We start from the raw sequence: 12807 nt of genomic DNA, 5'->3' as shown, positions 1-12807 counted from the left end.
GCTTCTCTGGCCCTTTCAAAAAATCAAGTACCTCTTTCAAGAGAAAAAAAGTGAAAACATGAAGCCTCTTTCTCCAGTATGTTCGGTTAAATTAAGGGTCCTGTGAAACGTTCTTAATTTTAAATATCACTTTTCTTCTGTTAGTGCATTACACATACGCGGTTGCTTAGAAGTTCTTTTGAACAAAATATGTGACTATTTATAAATCAGGATAGAGTAGATACCCCTTGAGACAGATAATGGAACACTTTTGTAGGTCACCAGCTCCAAAATGGCCCAGATTAGACTAAAAAGTGATTTCAAGGCCTCTATTTATTAGAAATTCGTGGGAGCCACAGGGAAGCAGAGTAAACCAATGGACACTGTTAGTTTTGGAGCCAGACGGACTTGAATTTGTGCCGTTTCTAATAATTATTAATTGTGTGGACTTGATTATTTCATTTAACCTATCATAGCATCTTTTTTTCCTCATTTGTGAAATATTCCATAGTAATAGATCTACATAGGGTTTGGTGAGGCCTAAATAAGATAGTGTATGTCAAGTACCTAGAGCACTTCATAACATATAGTAATCTCAGCAAGCGGAAGCTTTTATTTGTCAAGTTGCTTACTGTGTGCCACTTGACAAATATACCACTTGACTATATACCACTTTATACACTTACGTCTTTTATTACTCAAATCACATTATGGAGTAAATAATATTATCCCCATTATATAGATGAGGATACTGAGGCTCAAATACCTTATAAGTGCTGAAACTGATTCCATTGCTCTTTCCACTATACCACAACTGTCATCTACTTAATAATTTAGAAGGAACAGATTATTCAAAGTCAATGGGAAAATGTGATATGATAAATGCAATAAGAGTGCTATGAAAGTTAAAGGAGGAAGTGGTTCCAGCCAAGAGAATTAAGAAAAGTCATTTCATTTAAGCTTTCAAGAATGTTCTGGGAAAACAGAACATCCAGTTTAAACTTAGTCATTTTAGTTGTGCCCCTGGACAAACTCCAAAGTCCATGGTTCATTTCTCTTTCCTCCATATCTGCCCTCCTTCATCTTTTCATTGTGCTTCCATCCTGCTTTCAACTTGATTTACCAACTGAGATTTTCTATCCTGGTTGAAGGCTGGTCTCATCACTCTTCAGCAGCCCATTCAAACTACCCACTTGGTCTGTGACTGACAACTATCTTGGCATTGTCCAGGCTGCCATGTTAGAACATTCATCTCCCTAACACTATGGTGGGTCACACTTTGAACCCGGAAGAGTAAGAATAAAGGCACAGAGTTGTGCATCACATGGTTGGGGAAGGAGGGAATACAGATAGGGAAGGGAAATAAGCAAGGTTCAAGCAGAAGCTTCTTTGAAAAGCCAAAGTACAATACAAGTTGAGAAAAGAAGGCTGGAGTGAGCTTCTTTTCTAACAATTTGAACTAATTTCTTTGAAGACAACTAAAAAGTTAACCAAAAATATTTCTCTAAACCTGCTTAAAGGAACAGGAGAGTTAACAAAATAATGATGAATTACCACACTAGGATCCAAGGGATGAATAAGACACAAAGAAGTGAGTCCTGTGTTTAGAGCCACTTTTTCCCCTGGGATGAATGCCAGTTCCAGAAAGACCTAGTGAGAAGCCAAGAAGTTGAGCAGTTTTTCTGACAAACTCTCAGAGCTAAAACAACAGACACTGATGTCCAAGGTTCCCTAATGCAGTAGTGAGTGAGTACTAATGAACTCCTCTCACTTTGTGTGGGGCCCTAAAGGACTGCAGCTCTGAAATAAGCCATGTCTTAGAATTGGTTTCCCCCAAGACATACCTTGAGTCAAGGATGTGGCCACAAGTATTTAGGAAGTGACTGCAGGAAGCACTGTATGGAAATGGAGAAATGAGACAGCGAATGGAGAAAAGTCAATAAAAGCAGGTTGATGAACATTTTGCCACTGTAGACAACTAGAATTCAATCCCACTGTGGACAACTGGAATTCAGTCCCACTGGGGGTCATCAGAGAGGCTGTTAGGACATATCTTAGAATTAGCCCACTGAGCGGAGAGGAAGCTAGAGGTATTTATCCATTAATTCTACCTCTCAGTAGTTGAGGATTGTTCCTGGGATGTGAATCCCCTTAGACTTCAAGCTTTCCCCACTTGTGGGCAAAGCACACTCCTAAGGCCAAAAAAATAGCATCAAGAATGAAACAAACAAACAGACAAACAAAAAAGGAGTGAAAGAAACATAAAGGTACTTTATGGGGGTGGGGCAGGGAAGAGGGGGCAAAGTGAGAAAGAAAAAGAAATGTGAGAAATTTTAAGCAGTTGACCCATACTTAAAGGTATTAGGTAAAAGGAAACTGATATCCTGGTATAAGCTCAGAGAGGCATAAAAGGATGAAAAATAAGAAGGGAAAATATGTAGGTATATGAATGTTGACTGAATAAACAATGGACCATAAAATTCCAAAACACCGACTATACCAAATGCTGGCAAGGATGTAGAACAATTAGGACTGTCATTGATTCCTGGTGGGAATGCAAAATAGTACAGCTATCTTAGAAGATAGGTTATGATTTCTTAACAAAACTAACATACTCTTAACATGTGATCCAGGAATCATGCTCCTCAATATTTACCCAAAGGAGTTGAAAATTTATGTCCACACAAAAACCTGCACATAGATGCTCACACCAGCTTTATTCACAATTGTTAAAACTTGGAAGCAACAAAAAAGTCCTTTAGTAGATGAATGTGTAAATAAACTGTGGTTACATCCATACAATGGAATATTATTCAGTACAAAAAGGAAATGAGCTGTAAAGCATAAAAAGACATGAAGGAACCTTAAATGCATGTTACCAAGTGAATCTGCCTGCAACGCAAGAGACCCGGGTTTGACCCCTGGGTCGGGAAGATCCTCTGGAGAAGGGCATGGCAACACATTCCAGTATTCTTGCCTGGAGAATCCCATGGACAGAGGAGCCTGGAGGGCTCACAGAGTCAGACACGACTGAGCAACTAACACTGCTACTGCTAAGTGACAGGAGTCAATCTGAGGTTATATACTGCATGACCCCAACTATATGACATTCTGGAAAAGGCAAAGCTGTGGAGATGGCTGAAAGATTCATGACTGCCAGAGGTCAGTGGAGATGGGAAGAAGAACAGGCAAAGCAGAGGATGCTTAAAGCAGTAAACTACTTTGTATGATCTATAACAGTGAATACATATCAGTATAAACTTGTGCAAGCCAATAAAATGTTCAAAACCTAGAGCGAATCCTAATGTAAACCATGAACTCTGGGTGATAATGATGTATCAATGTAGGTTAACCAGTTTTAACAATTGGGTCACTCTGGTAGAAGATGTTGATAATGGGCAAAGCTATCTATGGCAGGGGGGCAGGGAGGATATGAGAAATCTTGGTATCCTTTCAGCTTTGCCGTGAACCTAAAACTGCTCTAAAAAACAAAGTCTGTTTAAAAAATCTTAAGCAAGAAACTCCCTGGCAGCGGTTAGGAATGTGCACTTCCGCTGCCAAGGGCCTGGGTTCAATCTCTGGTCGGAAAACTAAGATCCTACAAACTGCGTGATATGGAAAACAAACAAACAGGTATTAGCAAAACAAATTCAACAGGATATACAACAAGGAGTAGATCACAAACAAGTTGGATGATTTGACATATGGAAATCAAAAAATGTAATTCACCATATCGACATAATGCAAGAGAAAAATCATTAATTGAGTAAGAAAAAGAATGTTACAAAATTCTGTAAGCATTCATGAAGAAAATTTCTTAGGAAACTATGAATAGAAGGGGACTTCTTTAATTCGATAAAGAGTATTTTTAAAAATCCTATAGGAAGTATCTTTTGCAATAGGGAAATGTTGAAAGCTTTTACCCTAAGACTGGAAACAAGGATGCCTAAGCACTCCTTTTCAGCACTGCACAAGAGTTCCAGCTAGTGCAATAAAACAAGAAAATGAATTTTAAAGGTCAGGGATGAATTTTCTGAGGCAGCTGCCAAAGTTGTCAGCGGGACAGATCATGCTAGTCAATGGTTTAAATCAGCTCCAGGGCTACTGGAGGCCATGGTGAACAGGCAAGTACTGCTCATCTAAGAAATCAGTGGTCATGCACTGTGAGGACATTAACATTTCTCACAAACTTCTACAGAATTAAATGGAGGTGCCAGGCCTTGACCTTTTCCACAGGCCCCTAGACACCAACCCATCCAATGGTCCTTTCCAGTTCTGGGTCCCCAAGCACATCTTCAGACATACTGTGCAAGACTTGCTGCCCTACAAGATCAAGCATGACCAGGAAACTCTAGAGCACCTCAAGGTGTTTGATAAGACAAAGCAGATGATCATTTCTGTTCAGATTTGTGTGTCTGAAGCCACTTCTAGGTTTGCCTGCCTGGGCTACTTGACCTATGAATCTGGCTGGAAGTACCAGGTAGTGACAAACACCCTGGAAAAGAAGAAGTATGAGGCCAAGAATCACTACAGGAAGAAGTAGCTCAAATGAGCCAAGAAGCACATGGGGAACAAAACCAACAAAGAGAGGTCCTCAAGACTAATAGACTTCTGAGTCCAGTAAAAAACTGTTTATCTCTCAAAATATATATATATAGGCTTTGGAAAGGAAGATATAAAAACATCATTATTTTCACAGGACTTATTTTAATATATACAAATTAGAATAAACAAGTTTAGCAAAACAGAAGTAAAGTTAATATCCAACAAAAAAACAATTGTTTTTAATATATTAAAAAAATTAGAAAATGAATTAGAATTAGAAATTATAGCAATTAAAGTGATATAAAACTGCAAAGCTTCTAATATCTAAGAACAAATTCAATGAAAGATGTATAAAACCTCTACCCAGAGAACTTTAAAACATTTCTGAGAATTTGGCAAAACTAATACAATTATGTAAAGTTTTAAAATAAAATAAAATTAAAAAAAAAAAAACATTTCTGAGAGAAATCAAAGATTATCTAAATAAATGAAGGAATATACCATGTTTATGGACCAGTACAACTAATACTGTGAGGTTGTAAAGTCTCCCTAAACTGATCTATAACTTTAGTGCCATCTTAATCAAAACTCTTCCACTCCAGTAGAAATTCACAAGGTGTTTCTCAAACTTATATGGAAATGTATGAGGAGACAAGAAGATCAATGAAATAGAATAAACAGCTCAGGCATAGATCAAAGGTTTAATGAACACATGACTTTGATAACATAGGCACCTAAGAGCAATTTGGAAAGGAAGATGTTTGCAATAAGTTGTGTTGGGATGACTGGATATCATTATTTTTGAAAATTAAACTTAACCGCTGCTGCTGCTAAGTCGCTTCAGTCGTGTCCGACTCTGTGCGACCCCAGAGACAGCAGCCCACCAGGCTCCCCGTCCCTGGAATTCTCCAGGCAAGAACACTGGAGTGGGTTGCCATTTCTTTCTCCAATGCAGAAAAGTGAAAAATGAAAGAGAAGTCGCTCAGTCGTGTCCAACTCTTAGCGACCCCATAGACTGCAGCCTACCAGGCTCCTCCATCCATGGGATTTTCCAGGCAAGAGTACTGGAGTGGGTTGCCATTGCCTTCTCCGAACTTAACTGCTACCCACAGGCAAACTATAGATGCAAATGTAAAAGGCAAATAATAAGATTTCTAAGAAGACAATATAAAACAATATCTATATAACCTTAGGATAGGGGTAAACTTCCTATACTGGGCATAAAGGCTCTAATCATAAAGAAAAAGAATCATTATGTTAGACTATATTATAAATAAGAATTTCTATTCATCAAAATGACAACATAACATTAAAACACTGAAAATGACTTTCCTGGTGATCCAGTGTTAATACACCATGCTTTCAGTGTCAGAGGCACAGGTGTGAACCTTGGTTGGGGAACTAAGATCCCACGTGTTGTGCTATGTGCCCCCCCCAAAAAAAAAGTTGATAAAAAATATGATTACCAAAAGGTATGGGGAGTGGAGATAAATGAGGAATTTGGGCCTAACATATATATACACACTATTATATATAAAATAGGTAAATAACAAGGTCTTACTGCATTGCACAGGGAACTATATTCATAAGAACCTATAATGGATAAGAATCTGAAAAATAATATATATGTATAACTGAATCACTTTATTGTGAACTTGAAACTAATACAACATTGTAAATTAACTACACTTCAATTTTTTTAATGGTTAAAAAAAAATAACAAAAAACTGAAAAAAATAAGCTACAGAATAGAAGATGTTTGTGATACGTATTACTGAAAAAGAATTCATATTCAAAACATATTTTTAAGTTCCTAGAAATTACACATTAAAGAAAAAACTCATTTTTTCTTTTTTGCATTGCTTAATTGAAGTAAGTTAATGGTACAGTATTATATGTTACAAGTGTACAATATAGTGATTCACAGTTTTTAAAGGTTATACTCCACATTTATAGATATTATAAAATGTTGGCTGTATTTCCCATCTTACACAATATATTCTGGTAGCTTATTTTGTCCTTAGTGGCTTGTCACTCTTAATATCCCCTCCGCCTATATTGTCCCTCCTTCCTCCCCTCTCCCGACTGGCAACTGCTAGTTTGTTCTATCTGTGAGTCTGTTTCTTTTTTTTTTATTATTATTATATTCACTAGTTTGTTGTATTTTTAAGATTCCACATATCAGCAATATATGTAGTATTTGTCTTTTTCTGTCTGATTTATTTCCTAACACTGTCCAAGTTCATCCATGTTGCTTCAAAGAGCAAAATTTCATTTTTTTAATGGTTGAATATATTTTTAAATGCCTAGAAATATTACATAGTACATATTCTTCAATATTACATATTGAAGAAAAAGAAAACAAACAAAAAACAAATGTTACTGGGCAGAAGACTAGAATAGGCACTCCAGGAGAAGGAAGTGGCAACCCTCTCCAGTGTTCTTGCCTGTAGAATCCCAGGGACGGCGGAGCCTGGTGGGCTGCCGTCTCTGGGGTCGCACAGAGTCGGACACGACTGAAGTGACTTAGCAGCAGCAGCAGCAGCAAGAGATACACAAATGACCGATAAATATAGCAACCTCATTCATCCTCAGGGAAAAATAAATTAAAACCACAATGAGATATTACTACGCACCCTCCAGGATGTCTATAATCAAACAGACTGACAATAAAAAGTGTTGGTGTGTGTGGAACAAGAACTTATTTATAGCTGGTGAGAGCTTAAACTGATACAATCACTTTGGAGACAGTTTTGTTATTTATTACTAAAGTGAAATATACAATTCCACTCCGAAGTGTACATCAAATAGATGGGCATGCAGAGTGTACCAAGAGACAAGGAAAAGAATGACCATAGCAGCACTATTTATAAAGGATCTAAATTGTAAATTGCCAAAATGACCAACAAAAATATAGTATCATGGTATGTCTATGCAAAGTAATGCTATACAACAATAAATATTAATGAGCTACAGTGACTTGCAAAACTTAAATGAGTGTCAAAAAGTAATATTGAGTAAAAGAAGTCAAAGATGGCACAAATCCATTGATAGGAGCGTTAAAAACCAGCAAAGTGAAACTATACTTTGAGGGATGCATGTTTAGGTACTAAAACTAAGGAAAGCAAACCAAGGTGGTAGCAGATACGTCATGAAGAGGGAGGTGTATAAATCAGGAAGTTGAACCAGGGACCTGCTGAATGCTGACAGTTCTCTTTTCTGCTATGGGTGTTAGTTACAGCATGTCTGTCTTATGATAATCTATTTAGCTTAGCAAGCAAATTCAGACTTAAATTGAAGAAAGTAGGGAAAACCACTAGACCACTCAGGTATGACCTAAATCAAATCCCTTATGATTATACAGTGGAAATGAGAAATAGATTTAAGGGCCTAGATCTGATAGATAGAGTGCCTGATGAACCATGGACTGAGGTTCCTGACATTGTACAGGAGACAGGGATCAAGACCATCCCCATGGAAAAGAAATGCAAAAAAGCAAAATGGCTGTCTGGGGAGGCCTTACAAATAGCTGTGAAAAGAAGAGAAGCGAAAAGCAAAGGAGAAAAGGGAAGATATAAGCATCTGAATGCAGAGTTCCAAAGAATAGCAAGAAGAGATAAGAAAGCCTTCCTCAGCGATCAATGCAAAGAAATAGAGGAAAACAACAGAATGGGAAAGACTAGAGATCTCTTCAAGAAAATTAGAGATACCAAGAGAATATTTCATGCAAAGATGAGCTCGATAAAGACAGAAATGGTATGGACCTAACAGAAGCAGAAGATATCAAGAAGAGGTGGCAAGAATACACAGAAGAACTGTACAAAAAAGATCTTCACGACCCAGATAATCATGATGGTGTGATCACTGACCTAGAGCCAGACATCCTGGAATGTGAAGTCAAGTGGGCCTTAGAAAGCATCACTACGAACAAAGCTAGTGGAGGTGATAGAATTCCAGTTGAGCTATTTCAAATCCTGAAAGATGATGCTGTGAAAGTGCTGCACTCAATATGCCAGCAAATTTGGAAAACTCAGCAGTGGCCACAGGACTGGAAAAGGTCAGTTTTCATTCCAATCCCAAAGAAAGGCAATGTCAAAGAATGCTCAAACTACCGCACAATTGCACTCATCTCACACGCTAGTAAAGTAACGCTCAAAATTCTCCAAGCCAGGCTTCAGCAATACGTGAACCGTGAACTTCCTTATGTTCAAGCTGGTTTTAGAAAAGGCAGAGGAACCAGAGATCAAATTGCCAACATCTGCTGGATCATAGAAAAAGCAAGAGAATTCCAGAAAAACATCTATTTCTGCTTCATTGACTATGCCAAACCCTTTGACTATGTGGATCACAATAAACTGTGGAAAATTCTGAAAGAGATGGGAATACCAGACCACCTGACCTGCCTTTTGAGAAATCTGTATGCAGGTCAGGAAGCAACTGTTAGAACTGGACATGGAACAACAGACTGGTTCCAAATAGGAAAAGGAGTACGTCAAGGCTGTATATTGTCACCCTGCTTATTTAACTTATATGCAGAGTACATCATGAGAAACGCTGGGCTGGAAGAAGCATAAGCTGGAATCAAGATTGCTGGGAGAAATATCAATAACCTCAGATATGCAGATGACACCACCCTTATGGCAGAAAGTGAAGAAGAACTAAAAAACCTCTTGATGAAAGTGAAAGAGGAGAGTGAAAAAGTTGGCTTAAAGCTCAACATTCAGAAAACGAAGATCATGGCATCCAGTGCCATCACTTCATGGGAAATAGATGGGTAAACAGTGGAAACAATGTCAGACTTTATTTTTTTGGGCTCCAAAATCATGGCAGATGGTGACTGCAGCCATGAAATTAAAAGACGCTTACTCCTTGGAAGGAAAGTTATGACCAACCTAGATAGCATATTCAAAAGCAGAGACATCACTTTGCCAACAAAGGTTCGTCTAGTCAAGGCTATGGTTTTTCCAGTGGTCATGTATGTATGTGAGAGTTGCACTGTGAAGAAGGCTGAGCGCCGAAGAATTGATGCTTTTGAACTGTGGTGTTGGAGAAGACTCTTGAGAGTCCCTTGGACTGCAAGGAGATCCAACCAGTCCATTGTGAAGGAGATCAGCCCTGGGATTTCTTTGGAAGGAATGATGCTAAAGCTGAAGCTCCAGTACTTTGGCCACCTCATGCGAAGAGTTGACTCACTGGAAAAGACTCTGATGCTGGGAGGGATTGGGGGCAGGAGGAGAAGGGGACGACAGAGGATGAGATGGCTGGATGGCATCACTGACTCAGTGTGAGTCTGGGTGAACTCCGGGAGTTGGTGATGGACAGGGAGGCCTGGCGTGCTGCAATTCATGGGGTGGCAAAGAGTCGGACACGACTGAGTGACTGAACTGAACTGAACACATTTTTATTGTGTGTTTTTCTACACAGTATTTCACTGCAGAAGGAAATGGCAACCCACTCCAGTACTCTTGCCTGGAGAATCCCGTGAACGGAGGAGCCTGGTAGGCTAGACTTCTATTTTTAAGTGGCTCAACTTCACGTCATATAAAAATATTAACTAAAAATGGATTATAGACCTAAATGTGAAGGCTAAAGCTTTAAGATTCTTAGCAGAAAACATAGGAGAAAATTTTTGTAACTTCAGATAGGCCAATCCTTTCTTACAGACAAAAGCATATACAACCAAGAAGAAAACAGATACATCAGACTTCATCAAAATTTAATATTTTTGTGCTTTAAAGAACACCACTAAGAAAGTAGGAAGGCAACCCATGGAATTGTTACCAAATTAGTCGAGTGGACCCTTGTCAGGGTTCAAGCCCAGGCTAAGACCCCTTGTCTTGGTCAAGGAGGTTCTTTTCCCACTTGGGCTCACCCAGTCAATAACAAAATCAATACTGAGACTGAAACAGCACAAACTTTATACAATGGCCAAAGAATGAAGAAGAGGGAACTTAGCTTGCAAGTCAACTTCTCAATCCAGCTCAGTGGAGATACCACATAATACAGGAGGAGCACAGGCAAATGTGAGGGAAATGGAATGAGTGGGAGGAATATTCATGACTCATCCAGAACAGGAGTGCGGTTTGGACCCAGTTCAGTTCAGTTCAGTCGCTCAGTCATGTCCGACTCTTTGCGACCCCGTGAATCGCAGCACGCCAGGCCTCCCTGTCCATCCCAACTCCCGGAGTTCACCCAGACTCACGTCCATCGAGTCGGTGATGCCATCCAGCCATCTCATCCTCTGTCGTCCCCTTCTCCTCCTGCCCCTAATCCCTCCCAGCATCAGAGTCTTTTCCAATGAGTCAACTCTTCGCATGAGGTGGCCAAAGTACTGGAGCTTCAGCTTTAGCATCATTCCTTCCAAAGAAATCCCAGGGCTGATCTCCTTCACAATGGACTGGTTGGATCTCCTTGCAGTCCAAGGGACTCTCAAGAGTCTTCTCCAACGCCACAGTTCAAAGGCATCAATTCTTTGGCGCTCAGCCTTCTTCACAGTCCAACTCTCACATCCATACATGACCACTAGAAAAACCATAGCCTTGACTAGACGGACCTTTGTCGTCTAGTAATGTCGGCAAAGTAATGTCTCTGCTTTTGAATATGCTGTCTAGGTTGGTCATAACTTTCCTTCCAAGGAGTAAGCGTCTTTTAATTTCATGGCTGCAGTCACCATCTGCAGTGATTTTGGAGCCCAAAAAAATAAAGTCTGACACTGTTTCCACTGTTTACCCATCCATTTCCAATGAAGTGATGGCACTGGATGCCATGATCTTCGTTTTCTGAATGTTGAGCTTTAAGCCAACTTTTTCACTCTCCTTTTTCACTCTCATTAAGAGGCTTTTTAGTTTCTCTTCACTTTCTGCCATAAGGGTGGTATCATCTGCATATCTGAGGTTATTGATATTTCTCCCAGCAATCTTGATTCCAGCTTGTGTTTCTTCCAGTCCAGTGTTTCTCATGATGTACTTTACATATAAGTTAAATAAGCAGGGTGACAATATACAGCCTTGACGTACTCCTTTTCCTATTTGGAACCAGTCTGTTGTTCCATGTCCAGTTCTAACGGTTGCTTCCTGACCTGCATACAGATTTCTCAAAAGGCAGGTCAGGTGGTCTGGTATTCCCATCTCTTTCAGAATTTTCCACAGTTTATTGTGATCCACACAGTCAAAGGGTTTGGCATAGTCAATGAAGCAGAAATAGATGTTTTTCTGGAACTCTCTTGCTTTTTCTATGATCCAGCAGATGTTGGCAATTTGATCTCTGGTTCCTCTGCCTTTTGGAAAACCAGCTTGAACATCAGGAAGTTCGATCAGCGAACTAAAATGGACTGGAATGGGTGAATTTAACTCAGATGACCATTATATCTTCTACTGCGGGCAGGAATCCCTCAGAAGAAATGGAGTAGCCATCATGGTCAACAAAAGTCTGAAATGGAGTACTTCGATGCAATCTCAAAAATGACAGAATGATCTCTATTTGTTTCCAAGGCAAACCATTCAATATCACAGTAATCCAAGCCTATGCCCCAACCAGTAATGCTGAAGAAGCTGAAGTTGAACGGTTCTATGAAGACTTACAAGACCTTTTAGAACTAACACCCAAAAGAGATGTCCTTTTCATTATAGGGGACTGGAATGCAAAAGTAGGAAGTCAAGAAACACCTGGAGTAACAGGCAAATTTGGCCTTGGAATACGAAATGAAGCAGGGCAAAGACTAATAGAGTTTTGCCAAGAAAATGCACTATTCATAGCAAACACCCTCTTCCAACAACACAAGAGAAGACTCTACACATGGACATCACCAGATGGTCAACACCGAAATCAGATTGATTATATTCTTTGCAGCCAAAGATGGAGAAGCTCTATACAGTCAACAAAAACGTGACCGGGAGCTGACTGTGGCTCAGATCATGAACTCCTTATTACCAAATTCAGACTGAAATTGAAGAAAGTAGGGAAAACCACTAGACCATTCAGGTATGACCTAAATCAAATCCCTTATGATTATACAGTGGAAGTGAGAAATAGATTAAGGGCCTAGATCTGATAGAGTGCCTGATGAACTATGGACTGAGGTTCCTGACATTGTACAGGAGACAGGGATCAAGACCATCCCCATGGAAAAGAAATGCAAAAAGCAAAATGGCTGTCTGGGGAGGCCTTACAGATAGCTGTGAAAAGAAGAGAAGCGAAAAGCAAAGGAAAAAAGGGAAGATATAAGCATCTGAATGCAGAGTTCCAAAGAATAGCAAGAAGAGATAAGAAAGCCTTCCTCAGCGA

Source organism: Bos indicus x Bos taurus, chromosome 14, assembly GCF_003369695.1.
Source record: "Bos indicus x Bos taurus breed Angus x Brahman F1 hybrid chromosome 14, Bos_hybrid_MaternalHap_v2.0, whole genome shotgun sequence".
Taxonomy (NCBI): Eukaryota; Metazoa; Chordata; class Mammalia; order Artiodactyla; family Bovidae; genus Bos; species Bos indicus x Bos taurus.
The sequence above is the reverse complement of the archived record's forward strand: the minus strand, read 5'-3'. Positions refer to the sequence as shown.